This window comes from Ranitomeya variabilis, chromosome 6, assembly GCF_051348905.1.
Source record: "Ranitomeya variabilis isolate aRanVar5 chromosome 6, aRanVar5.hap1, whole genome shotgun sequence".
In the NCBI taxonomy this organism is placed as follows: domain Eukaryota; kingdom Metazoa; phylum Chordata; class Amphibia; order Anura; family Dendrobatidae; genus Ranitomeya; species Ranitomeya variabilis.
Window position 1 is genome coordinate 132,906,644 of NC_135237.1, and position 13,432 is coordinate 132,920,075.

The 13,432-nt window shown below is 44.0% G+C and overlaps 1 protein-coding gene across 1 annotated transcript in view; it reads left to right on the forward strand.

Annotated features, from left to right (window-relative positions):
• Nucleotides 1-48: 48 nt before the first annotated feature.
• LOC143781991 (collagen alpha-6(VI) chain-like) overlaps nucleotides 49-13,432 on the forward strand; it is a 251,975-nt gene continuing 238,591 nt past the window's right edge. The window contains exon 1 of the mRNA XM_077269012.1: nucleotides 49-94. The gene's annotated coding sequence lies outside the window, so the exon portion shown is untranslated. The remainder of the gene's footprint in view (nucleotides 95-13,432) is intronic.

A 13,432-nucleotide genomic window follows, 5' to 3' on the forward strand; every position in this document is an offset into this window, starting at 1 on the left:
ATTTAAATCAGATACTTCATCATCTAGTGTAACACTTGCAAGAACAGTCTAAGAACTCTGATATTTCATTGAAAAGGAATTTCTTCATGTAATTGTAAGTAAAACAATTCTGCTGACAGATGTAGTTTGCTTTTCATTCTTGTCCATTTGTGATTATCCAGAGAGCCCAAATATAGAATAGATAATGTCCAGAACATTATGGTAAATGAGGATTATCATTTTGCTTAGAATTTTTTTTGTTGCTACTCATGAAGCTGCCATAAAGTACAAAGTTTCTCCTTTCTTACTTTATATATTATCTATGTTCATATATAAGTCTGTTATTATATTATACATGGTTAAATATACCTCTCTACATATATATGTGTGTGTATGAATTATTTATAAATATATATATATATGTATTTGTTTTATTTTAAATGACTGATTATGTTATGATCATACTGATCAGCAAGATTTTAATCGACAAGCACTTAAAATGTTATTAAATGATGTACAATGCAATAAACTAATAATCATTTGATTAGGTACAGACCAAATAGCTGAATATAATGCTAGGAATGTTTTGTTTTTCAGTTTCATTCACTATTGTGACATTTATGATAAGAAATCATAACTGATAACTGCTGAGACATTTGCAATAGTTTATAGTATGTAAGATACTATTATAATGTCTACACTAATATATGAAATATATATACTTGTTTATTACAACATTATATTTATGTTACTAGATCCCTGCGATTATATTGTAGCGTACTGAAGCACATAGTTTTGTGAAGTTAAGAAGAAATATAAATGTAATTAAATAAAAAATAAATCTATAATTAAAAGTATAATATAAAGGGAACTGATTATGTCCCCAAAAGCTATTAGCCTGCAGATATGGGGTCAATCTAAAGGTTAATGGCGTTATAAAGCTGTACTTCTACCACACTGAAAGCTTTGCTACGGGCAGGAAATGAAGGTTATTCCTCCACTAAGCTTATGTCTTTTAGTCATAGATGTACCGCACGACTTCAGTTATTGCTCAGTATTCAGTGATCAACGACTGTTGACTGGCAATATGCATATAATATACAATATATTTATGCACCTAGAACTTCTGTTTCTTTTGTTCATTCCACCCAAAAAGTCATATGAACTTGAAAATGGTACCACTTAACCCCTTCATGACCTTGCCGTTTTTTGCAATTCTGACCAGTGTCCCTTTATGAGGTAATAACTCAGGAACGCTTCAACGGATCCTAGCGATTCTGAGTTTGTTTTTTCGTGACATATTGGGCTTCATGTTAGTGGTAAATTTAGGTCGATAATTTCTGAGTTTATTTGTGAAAAAAACGGAAATTTGGCAAAAATTTTGAAAATTTCGCAATTTTCACATTTTGAATTTTTATTCTGTTAAACCAGAGAGTTATGTGACACAAAATAGTTAATAAATAACATTTCACACATGTCTACTTTACATCAGCACAATTTTGGAAACAAATTTTTTTTTTGCTAGGAAGTTATAAGGGTTAAAATTTGACCAGTGATTTCTCATTTTTACAACAAAATTTACAAAACCATTTTTTTTAGGGACCACCTCACATTTGAAGTCAGTTTGAGGGTTCTATATGGCTGAAAATACCCAAAAGTGACACCATTCTAAAAACTGCACCCCTCAAGGTGCTCAAAACCACATTCAAGAAGTTTATTAACCCTTCAGGTGTTTCACAGCAGCAGAAGCAACATGGAAGTAAAAAATGAACATTTAACTTTTTAGTCACAAAAATGATATTTTAGTGATTTTTTTTTTTATTTTCCCAAGGGTAAAAGGAGAAACTGGACCACGGACGTTGTTGTCCAATTTGTCCTGAGTACGCTGATACCTCATATGTGGGGGTAAACCCACCATGTCGCGTTTGGAAAGCCCGTGTGCCTAAACATTGGAGCTCCTCCACAAGTGACCCCATTTTGGAAACTAGACCCCCCAAGGAACTCATCTAGAGGCATAGTGAGCACTTTAAACCCCCAGGTGCTTCACAAATTGATCCGCAAAAATGAAAAAGTACTTTTTTTTCACACAAAATTTATTTTAGCCTCAATTCTTTCATTTTCACATGGGCAACAGGATAAAATGGATCCTAAAATTTGTTGGGCAATTTCTCCTGAGTATGCCGATACCTCATATGTGGGGGTAAACCACTGTTTGGGTGCACGGCAAGGCTCGGAAGGGGAGGCGTGCCATTTGACTTTTTGAATGGAAAATTAGCTCCAATCGTTAGCGGACACCATGTCACGTTTGGAGAGCCCCTGTGTGCCTAAACATTGGAGCTCCCCTACAAGTGACCCCATTTTGGAAACTAGACCCCCCAAGGAACTTATCTAGATGCATAGTGAGCACTTATAACCCCCAGGTGCTTCACAGAAGTTTATAACGCAGAGCCGTGAAAATAAAAAAATAATTTTTCTTTCCTCAAAAATGATTTTTAGCCCAGAATTTTTTATTTTCCCAAGGGTAATAGGAGAAATTGGACCCCAAATGTTGTTGTCCAGTTTGTCCTGAGTACGATGATACCCCATATGTGGGGGTAAACCACTGTTTGGGCACACGGCAGGGCTCGGAAGGGAAGGCACGCCATTTGGCTTTTTGAATGGAAAATTAGCTTTAATCATTAGCGGACACCATGTCGCGTTTGGAGAGCCCCTGTGTGCCTAAACATTGGAGCTCCCGCACAAGTGACCCCATTTTGGAAACTAGACCTCCCAAGGAACTAATCTAGATGTGTGGTGAGCACTTTGAACCCCCAAGTGCTTCACAGAAGTTTATAACGCAGAGCCATGAAAATAAAAAATAATTTTTCTTTTCTCAAAAATGATTTTTTAGCACACAATTTTTTATTTTCCCAAGGGTAATAGGAGAAATTGGACCCCAAAAGTTGTTTTCCAGTTTCTCCTGAGTACGATGATACCCCATATGTGGGGGTAAACCACTGTTTTGGCACACGTCGGGGTTCGGAAGGGAAGTAGTGACGTTTTGAAATGCAGACTTTGATGGAATGCTCTGCGGGCGTCAGGTTGCGTTTGCAGAGCCCCTGATGTGCCTAAACAGTAGGAACTCCCCACAATTGACTCCATTTTGGAAACTAGACCCCCAAGGGAACTTATCTAGATGTGTAGTGAGCACTTTGAACCCCCAAGTGCTTCACAGAAGTTTATAACGCAGAGCCGTGAAAATAAAAAATGTGTTTCCTTTCCTCAAAAATATTTTTTTAGCCCAGAATTTTTTTATTTTTGCAAGAGTAACAGGAGAAATTGGACCCCAAAAGTTGTTGTCCAGTTTCTTCTGAGTACGCTGATACCCCATATGTGGGGGTAAACCACTGTTTTGGCACACGTCGGGGTTCGGAAGGGAAGTAGTGACGTTTTGAAATGCAGACTTTGATGGAATGCTCTGCGGGCATCAGGTTGCGTTTGCAGAGCCCCTGATGTGCCTAAACAGTAGGAACTCCCCACAAGTGACTCCATTTTGGAAACTAGACCCCCAAGGGAACTTATCTAGATGTGTGGTGAGCACGTTCAACCCCCAAGTGCTTCACAGAAGTTTACAACGCAGAGCCGTGAAAATAAAAAATCATTTTTCTTTCCTCAAAAAAGATGTTTTAGCAAGCAATTTTTTATTTTCACAAGGGTAACAGGAGAATTTGGACCCCAATATTTGTTGCCCAGTTTGTTGTGAGTACGCTGATACCCCATATGTGGGGGTAAACCACTGTTTGGGCACACGTCAGGGCTCGGAAGGGAAGTAGTGACATTTGAAATGCAGACTTTGATGGAATGGTCTGCGGGCGTCACATTGCATTTGCAGAGCCCCTGATGTGCCTAAACAGTAGAAACACCCCACAAGTGACCCCATTTTGGAAACTAGACCCCCGAAGGAACTTATCTAGATGTGTGGTGAGCACTTTCAACCCCCAAGTGCTTCACAGAAGTTTATAACGCAGAGCCGTTAAAATAAAAAATAATTGTTCTTTCCTCAAAAATTATGTTTTAGCAAGTAATTTTTTATTTTTGCAAGGGTAACAGGAGAAATTGGACCCCAACAGTTGTTGCCCAGTTTGTCCTGAGTACGCTGGTACCCCAAATGTGGGGGTAAACCACTGTTTGGGCGCACGTCGGGGCTTGGAAGGGCGGGAGCACCATTTGACTTTTTGAACGCAAGATTGGCTGGAATCAATGGTGGCGCCATGTTGCGTTTGGAGACCCCTGATGTGCCTAAACAGTGGAAACCCCTCAATTCTAACTTCAACACTAACCCCAACACACCCCTAATCCTAATCCCAACTGTAGCCATAACCCTAATCACAACCCTAACCCCAACACACCCCTAACCACAACCCTAACCGCAACACAACCGTAACCCTAATTCCAACCCTAACCACAACTGTAACCCCAACACACCCCTAACCCTATCCGTAACCCTAACCACAAGCCTAATCTTAACCCTATTTCAAACCCTAGCCCTAATTCCAACCCTAACTCTAATTCCAACCCTAACCCTAAGGCTATGTGCCCACGTTGCGGATTCGTGTGAGATTTTTCCGCACGATTTTTGAAAAATCTGCAGGTAAAAGGCACTGCGTTTTGCCTGCGGATTTACAGCAGATTTCCAGTGTTTTTTTGTGCGGATTTCACCTGCGGATTCCTATTGAGGAACAGGTGTAAAACGCTGCGGAATCCGCACAAAGAATTGACATGCTGCGGAAAATACAATGCAGTGTTTCTGCATGGAATTTTCCGCACCATGGGCACAGCGGATTTGGTTTTCCTTAGGTGTACATGGTACTGTAAACCTGATGGAAAACTGCTTCGAATTCGCAGCGGCCAATCCGCTGCGGATCCGCGGCCAATCCGCTGCCAATCCGCTGCGGATCCGCTGCCGATCCGCGGCCAATCCGCTGCAGATCCGCGGCCAATCCGCTGCGGATCCGCGGCCGATCCGTGGCCAATCCGCTGCCAATCCGCTGCAGATCCGCGGCCAATCCACTGCGGATCCGCTGCGGATCCGTGGCCAATCCGTGGCCAATCCGCTGCCAATCCGCTGCAGATCCGCGGCCAATCCGCTGCGGATCCGCTGCGGATCCGCTGCGGATCCGCGGCTGATCCGCGGCCGATCCGCGGCCGATCCGCGCCCGATCCGCTGCGGATCCGCGGCCGATCCGCTGCGGATCCGCTGCCGATCCGCTGCGGATCCGCGGCCGATCCGCTGCGGATCCGCGGCCGATCCGCTCTGTGTGCACATGCCATAACCCTACCCCTAACCCTAACCCTACCCGTAACCCTAACCCTACCCCTAACCCTACCCCTAGTTCTAACCCTAGTTCTAACCCTAACCCTAGTGGAAAAAGAAAAAAATATATTTTCTTTATTTTATTATTGTCCCTACCTATGGGGGTGATAAAGGGGGGGGTTTATTTATTATTTTTTTATTTTGATCGCTGTGGTAGAACCTGCCACAGCGATCAAAATGTACTTGTAACGAATCTGCCAGCTTGCAGATTCGGCGGGCGCATTGAGCATGCGCCCGCCATCTTGGAAGATGGCGGCGCCCAGGGAGAAGACGGACCGACTTCGGGAGGCTCGGTAAGTATGAGGGGGTGGTGGGGGGGTGGATCGGAGCACAGGGGGGGGGGATCGGAGGACGGGGGGAGCGGACAGGAGCACGGGGGAGCGGACAGGAGCACGGGGGAGCGAACAGGGGGACGGAGGGGGGTACCGGACAGAACGGAGGACTGGGGAGGAGATCGGGGGCGGTGGGGGGGGCCAGAACATGATTTCCAGCCATGGCAGATGCTATTGCAGCATCGGCCATGGCTGGATTGCAATATTTCACCATTTTCATAGGTGAAATATTGCAAATTGCTCTGATTGGCTGTTGCACTTTCAACAGCCAATCAGAGCGATCGTAGCCACGTGGGGGCAAAGCCACCCCCCCTAGGCTGAAGTACAACTCCCCCTCTCCCTGCAGATCGGGTAAAATAGGAATTAACCCTTTCACCCGATCTGCAGGGATGCGATCATTCCATGACGCCGCATAGGCGTCATGGGTCGGGAAGGGGTTAAAGGTACATCTTGTCATGTAAAAAATAAGTTCTCACACTAATCCATTGATCACAAATTCTAAAAAGTATGGCTCTTGGAATTTCATGACACAAAAAAACAGATTACTTTGTTGTGTATTTAGCGTACAAAAGTAATAAAACATACATTAAAATTATGTAAATTTGGTATAGCTATAATCATACTGACCCATTGATCATACTGATTCATGTACCTTAGCACTTTCATTTCGAAGGACGTGAATAGCGCAAAATTTGAAGCATTAAAAAATGGCAGAATCGCTGTTTTCTTTTACTTTCTCCCCATAAAGAGTTAATAGTAGTTAGGTAAAAATTCAAATGTACCCCACAATGGTTCCACTTACAAATATAACTCATCCCGCAAAAAAACGAACCATCATAAAGCTATGCTGATAAAAAAAAATAAAAGTTGCGTCTCCTGGGATGCAACCATGAAAGAACAGTATATCACATCTGTTGATGAAATGGAATGGTGGTTGATCATGCAGAGTCTCTGAGACTAGCGAGCTAAAAATGTTTACTCCCATCCGCCATTCTGTGGACTTTGCAATCTTGGGGCAACTTCCCACAGTATTCCCAGATGTGCACATCTCTCACTGTATTTGGCTTGAAAAAGTCCTAAAGTGGCCCCAAAATTGCCTGTATTTTTTAGGTTTTGTATGCAGTAACCACTAAAGAGATTCCTTGGAGGAGAACACCTGATGCCTGAGACTGAGAGAGCTAGCCAAGTGATACCCTTGGCTATCTTACTCATTCCCATAGTGGTATAACTAGAGTCCTAGGTGCCTCAGATCAAACCTTGGAGTGGGACTCACCTCTTAGTTCTTAGGGCTCTTCCACATAGCAGCATTGAATCAGCCAGAGCACAGGATATTACAATATTCCCTAGTTCCAAGAGCAGCATACAGTAAGCCAGTGAGCCCTGCAAAGAGCATTACTTTAAGCAAAGAACTGTTTTGCTTGCATGATGCTGGCTCTCTTCACTCCAACACAGTGCTGTGTCTGATATCAGAGCAGCCAGAATATTATCTTACTCCCTCGCACTATACTTATATACATAGATAGCGATAGATACAGTATATTATAATATGGGGGCTTATAAACCGACTTACCTAAACTACAACAAGGAGAAAGTCAGGACACTTGGAAGTTGGGAAGGTGTGAGGTGGCAGCAGTAGCACTAAGCACTGTGCAAGAGCAAAGGCTGGACCTCTTTATGGCAGAGGTCACCACAAACGGGGATTGACTCATTGTACCGTAGGAGTAACAAAAATATGCTCTGGTCAGCTGCTGCATGAGTTCATCTTACAGTGGTGCTGACAATTTAACATTTCAAATCTGGCTGCAGCACCTAGTGTATTTACATATGACAGATTGGTTAGTGTGTCGGACGCTGCAGGATGATTTGATATATTCACATGAAGTAAGAACTAGAGAAAAATTTACTAGGGGAAAAGCTCTCATAGGACAATACTATATAACTGAAGTTTGAAGAGTGGTAAGGGATATGATTATCTCTGCGGGTTGTGGTAAGAGCACCTTTTAGTAAATGTAAGTTACTAATCCCGCTGATGGTGCCAGTCCCATGTAGGTGAGTAGAATGCTTTGGGTTAATGCAAAATAAATCAAAGTCTAGTAAATCAGAACTAGATACCCGGCTGCTGTGCAGACAAAAAAGACCCATATGCCAATGGTTGCTGGAATAGTATTGACTTGTTGGTCTAACCCCTTTATCAGGATGAAAAAATAAGTATCAGTCTGATCCTGGAAAGCGTAGATGTGAACATCTAAAATTGACTCGCTAATAATCCAGAAACCTTTGGCATATGGCTCTTTTTTGTCTGCAGCACAGTTGCCATCTAGTCCTGACTTAAAAGACTTCAATGTATTTAATATTTTTGAAATAATAGCCTGGGCTAGTCTCCCCTTAGTCTTATCTGCCCCTGAGTCAAATGCTGCCCTTGCCCCCTGCCCCTGCCTTAGCCTGTGCTATATTCCTCCACAAACTCAGTGTCTGTCCTTCTGCCTGACTCCTTTGTGCTACTGTACAAAAAAGCCATTCTGGTCTATTAAAAAAAGCCCTCCAATGAACTTATTTTCTCCTAAATCTGTGTACATGTGTATGTACTATATGTAGTGTAATGTTAGTGTGATAATATACTCACTTACTGCCATCTTCTCCAGTATCCACGACTGCTCCGTTCCTCTTCCGAGTGACGGAACAACACTTCAGACTATCCAAACCACTCTATGCTTTATGTGAGACCGGAAGTCTCTGTTACAGTGTAAGTGTGTGTGACACTCCATAGACTTATATTGTAAAAAACAGTTCTGGTCATGCAGAGCACAGAGTGTGACCTGAAGAGTCTGCAGAGTAGTGACATCACTGAGAAGAGGACCAGAGGAAAGCTGGATATCAGAGAAGGAGATGGTAGGTGAGTATATTATTTGTTGTGAACTCTATTTTTGGGCTCCCTCTAGTGGTCACAAGCGGTACTGTGTAGTGTTGTCTTTCTGCAGGTTGCAGCATCAGCTGGTTCGTTATCCTTGGTTGGTTTCCTATTTAGCTCACCTGGAGACTCAGTTCCTTGCCTGCTATCAATGTATTCAGTGCTCTTCAGATTCCTTGTGTCTACCTTGCTCCCAGTCTCTCCAAGACAAGCTAAGTTTTTGTTTGATCATTTTTTGATTATCAGCGTTCATTATGTTTTTAGTCCAGCTCGCTAAAATGTGATTTCCTCGCTTGCTGGTTGCTCTAGGGGACTGAGTTTCTCCCCCCACACCGTTAGTTGGTGTGGGGGTTCTTGAAATCTCAGAGTGGATATTTTGTAAGGGTTTTTTACTGACCGCAAATAGATTCCCTTTTCTATTTTCTGCTATCTAGTATTAGTGGGCCTCATTTGCTGAATCTGCTTTCACCCCTGTGTATGTGCCTTCCTCTTACCTCACCGTTATTATTTGTTGGGGGCTTCTATATCTTTGGGGATTATTTCTCTGGAGGCAAGAGAGGTCTTTCTTTCTCTCTAGGGGTAGTTAGTTCCTCAGGCTGGCTCGAGACGTCTAGGATTTTTAGGCACGTTCACCGACTACTTCTAGTGTGTTTGGATAGGTTCAGATTTGCGGTCAGTCCAGTTTGCCACCTCCCTAGAGCTTGTCCTATGTTTGTTACTTAGCTGGAGTAATTTGTGATCCTCAACCACTAAGGATCATAACAATTATTACACCGACATTATGCTATATACACATATACACAGATTTAGAGAAAAAAAAGATCATGGGCGTTACACTTTTACTAACGCTGCAAATGCCTAGAAATGAGAACCATGCTGTAAGAATCATGCCAATAGATTCTGCACATACATGGTACACAGAACATTTTCATATTTATGATTACAAAAGCCCCCCAGCCAGACTCAACAGTGATGAAGTCTTACATGAAGCACTTGACTCACTCACATTACATAATCCCAGTATGACATATTGCAGATTCTAAGCATAATGGGTTGTGCTGGTTACAGGATGCAGCAGTGAATCTTTTGTGGCAATTAGGATACTGAATACGGAGTAAAAATGTATTCCTTCTTAGCATGGTTTTACCTTTTTAGTAGAGATTGTTTGTAATTCCTGTATAACATTGTAATTAGTTTAGTATTATTTTCTGTCAAAACAGAACACTTTAACCACTGCCTAAAATTAATTGGGAAATTGTCAGCTTTAGAGGTGACTGGAGAATGTTGGTGTAAAACTTGCCTTCCTTTAGCAACTGTAAGGGTATGTGTCCACGGGCCGGATTACTTCCGTATTAACTGCGGATTGAACGCTGTGTACAGCCGCAGCGTTCAACCCACAGCGTCCAGATGTTACAGCATAGTGGAGGGGATTTTATGAAACCCCGTCTCCACTATGCGTGCGAACATGCATCCGGCGGCCCTGCATTTACGGACATGCGGCGCGTCTTTTTAGAATGCAGCATGTCTGTTTACCTTGCGGTGATGCTCCATTGCTGCAAGGTAAATAACAGGGCCTTATGTGTGGGGTGCGGAGATTCTGGATGTGTGCAATGAGCACATCGGGAATCACTGCACGTACAGAAGGGGGCGGCGCTTTGGGCAGAGCGGGTTTTCCGCTCGGTCCAAAGTGCCGGCAATCCGGACCATGGACACGCACCCTAATTATTTGCAAGTATAGCAATGGTGAAATGGAGTAAAATAAAATGAGAATGATTGGATTCGTTTTCCTTGGCTGGCTGCATATGCTGCACTCCCTGTACACCAGCCAAGATATTTCCTACACACAGCACTGTAGTATGAATATTGGCATTAGTGTTGAGCGATACCGTCCGATACTTGAAAGTATCGGTATCGGAAAGTATCGGCCGATACCGGCAAAGTATCGGATCCAATCCGATACCGATACCCGATACCAATACAAGTCAATGGGACTCAAGTATCGGACGGTATCCCTGATGGTTCCCAGGGTCTGAAGGAGAGGAAACTCTCCTTCAGGCCTTGGGAACCATATTAATGTGTAAAAGAAAGAATTAAAATAAAAAATATTGCTATACTCACCTCTCCGACGCAGCCTGGAACCTCACCGAGGGAACTGGCAGCGTTGTTTGCTTAAAATTCGCGCGTTTACTTCCTTACGTGAAGTCCCGGCTTGTGATTGGTCGCGTGCCGCCCATGTGGCCGCGACGCGACCAATCACAGCAAGCCGTGACGTAATTTCAGGTCCTTCAGGATTTTAAAATTACGTTCCAGCGTTGTGATTGGTCGTGTCGCGGTCACATGGGCGACGCGACCAATCACAAGCCGTGACGTCACGGGAGGCTGGACACGCGCGCATTTTAAAATGCGCGCGTGTCCTGCCTCCCGTGACGTCCCGGCTTGTGATTGGTCGCGTCGCCCATGTGGCCGCGACGCGACCAATCACAGCAAGCCGTGACGTAATTTTAGGTCCTTCAGGATTTTAAAATTACGTTCCGGCGTTGTGATTGGTCGCGTCGCGGTCACATGGGCGACGCGACCAATCACAAGCCGTGACGTCACGGGAGGCTGGACACGCGGGCATTTTAAAATGCGCGCGTGTCCAGCCTCCCGTGACGTCACGGCTTGTGATTGGTCGCGTCGCCCATGTGACCGCGACGCGACCAATCACAACGCCGGAACGTAATTTTAAAATCCTGAAGGACCTGAAATTACGTCACGGCTTGCTGTGATTGGTCGCGTCGCGGCCACATGGGCGGCACACGACCAATCACAAGCCGGGACTTCACGTAAGGAAGTAAACGCGCGAATTTTAAGCAAACAACGCTGCCGGTTCCCTCGGTGAGGTCCAGGCTGCGTCGGAGAGGTGAGTATAGCAATATTTTTTATTTTAATTCTTTCTTTTACACATTAATGTTGTTTCGATACCGATACCCGATACCACAAAAATATCGGATCTCGGTATCGGAATTCCAATACAGCAAATATCGGCCGATACCCGATACTTGCGGTATCGGAATGCTCAACACTAATTGGCATATAAGAAATTGTAATAATAATAGTAATCTTCATTCATATAGCACTAACATATTTTGCAAAACTTTACAAAATAAAGGGTTCGTGCACAGAATCAGACATTACAGTTAACAAACTAATCAACAATTTTAATAATGCGAAAGATAACTTGATTTCAATAACTTAAAAGGGTTGTCCACTGCTTAGAAAACTCCTTCTGAATCACTATGTTTCCCCCCAGTAAAATAATAACATGCAAACTCACCTCTGGTGCCGGCGCCATTTCTGCGTTTCGGCTCTCCCAGCAATCACCTGGCATTGTTATATCATGTGATCCCTGCTGCAAATCAGGGCTCCCTTCACTCTACCTATCCTTGGACAAATCAAGACATACAGAGAAAGTAAGCAGCCTCAGCTCTGACTTCCTTTAAATGTCAATTGCGCTCTTAAGATACCTTCACACGAAGCGACGCTGCAGCGATAGCGACAACGATGCCGATCGCTGCAGCGTCGCTGTTTGATCGCTGGGGAGCTGTCACACAGACCGCTCTCCAGCGACCAACGATGCCGAGGTCCCCGGGTAACCAGGGTAAACATCGGGTTGCTAAGCGCAGGGCCGCGCTTAGTAACCCGATGTTTACCCTGGTTACCAGCGTAAAAGTAAAAAAAACAAACAGTACATGCTCACCTGCGCGTCCCCCAGCGTCCGCTTCCTGACACTGACTGAGCTCCGGCCCTAACAGCACAGCGGTGACGTCACCGCTGTGCTTTCACTTTCACTTTAGGGCCGGCGCTCAGTAAGTGTCAGGAAGCAGACGCTGGGGGACGCGCAGGTGAGTATGTACTGTTTGTTTTTTTTACTTTTACGCTGGTAACCAGGGTAAACATCGGGTTACTAAGCGCGGCCCTGCGCTTGGTAACCCGATGTTTACCCTGGTTACCAGTGTAAAACATCGCTGGTATCGTTGCTTTTGCTGTCAAACACAACGATACACGGCGATCGGACGACCAAATAAAGTTCTGGACTTTATTCAGTGACCAGCGACATCACAGCAGGATCCTGATCGCTGCTGCGTGTCAAACTAAACGATATCGCTAGCGAGGACGCTGCAATGTCACGGATCGCTAGCGATATCGTTACAAAATCGTTTCGTGTGAAGGTACCTTTAGGCTAGGAAAGGGAAGCCTGTGCTGATTGTCCACAGGGATCACGTGACATAGCAATGACACACAATCCCTGGGGGAGCCAGTGCAGACACCATTGGAACGATACCAGCACTGGAGGTGAGTCTAAGTATTATTATTTTACTGGGCTAAGCAGAGGGATTCAGAAGGGGTTGTCCAAGTAGTGGAGAACCCCTTTAAAACCATTTATACTGAAGAATTATCATGAATGAACGTTCTTAAATGTTCGCCAATCTGCAAATGTTTAGCAATTGATGGCCATTTAGTGCTTCTGGTCAGTAAACTGACCCTTACAATCAATGCAAAATATAGGTGACACAGAAGTTAAAAGAATCCTAACTCTGAAGGACAGAAAGAAAGTGACACAGCTAAAGCACACTCCTAGCCCTGCTCATAGAAATAGAGGCCCTAAAGAAGCTTCTTAGTGTTTCTGGAATACCCCAGATTTAGGAATTACAATAATGTTTTTATAATGTAAAGCATATCTAAATACTTTAAATTTGATAGTATTTATGTGGAATGCAGCACACACGCGCACTGACACACACACACACACACACACAAACAAATACGCACACACACACAAACACACACACGGCTGGTACAGGGTATTTTGGTGCCCTA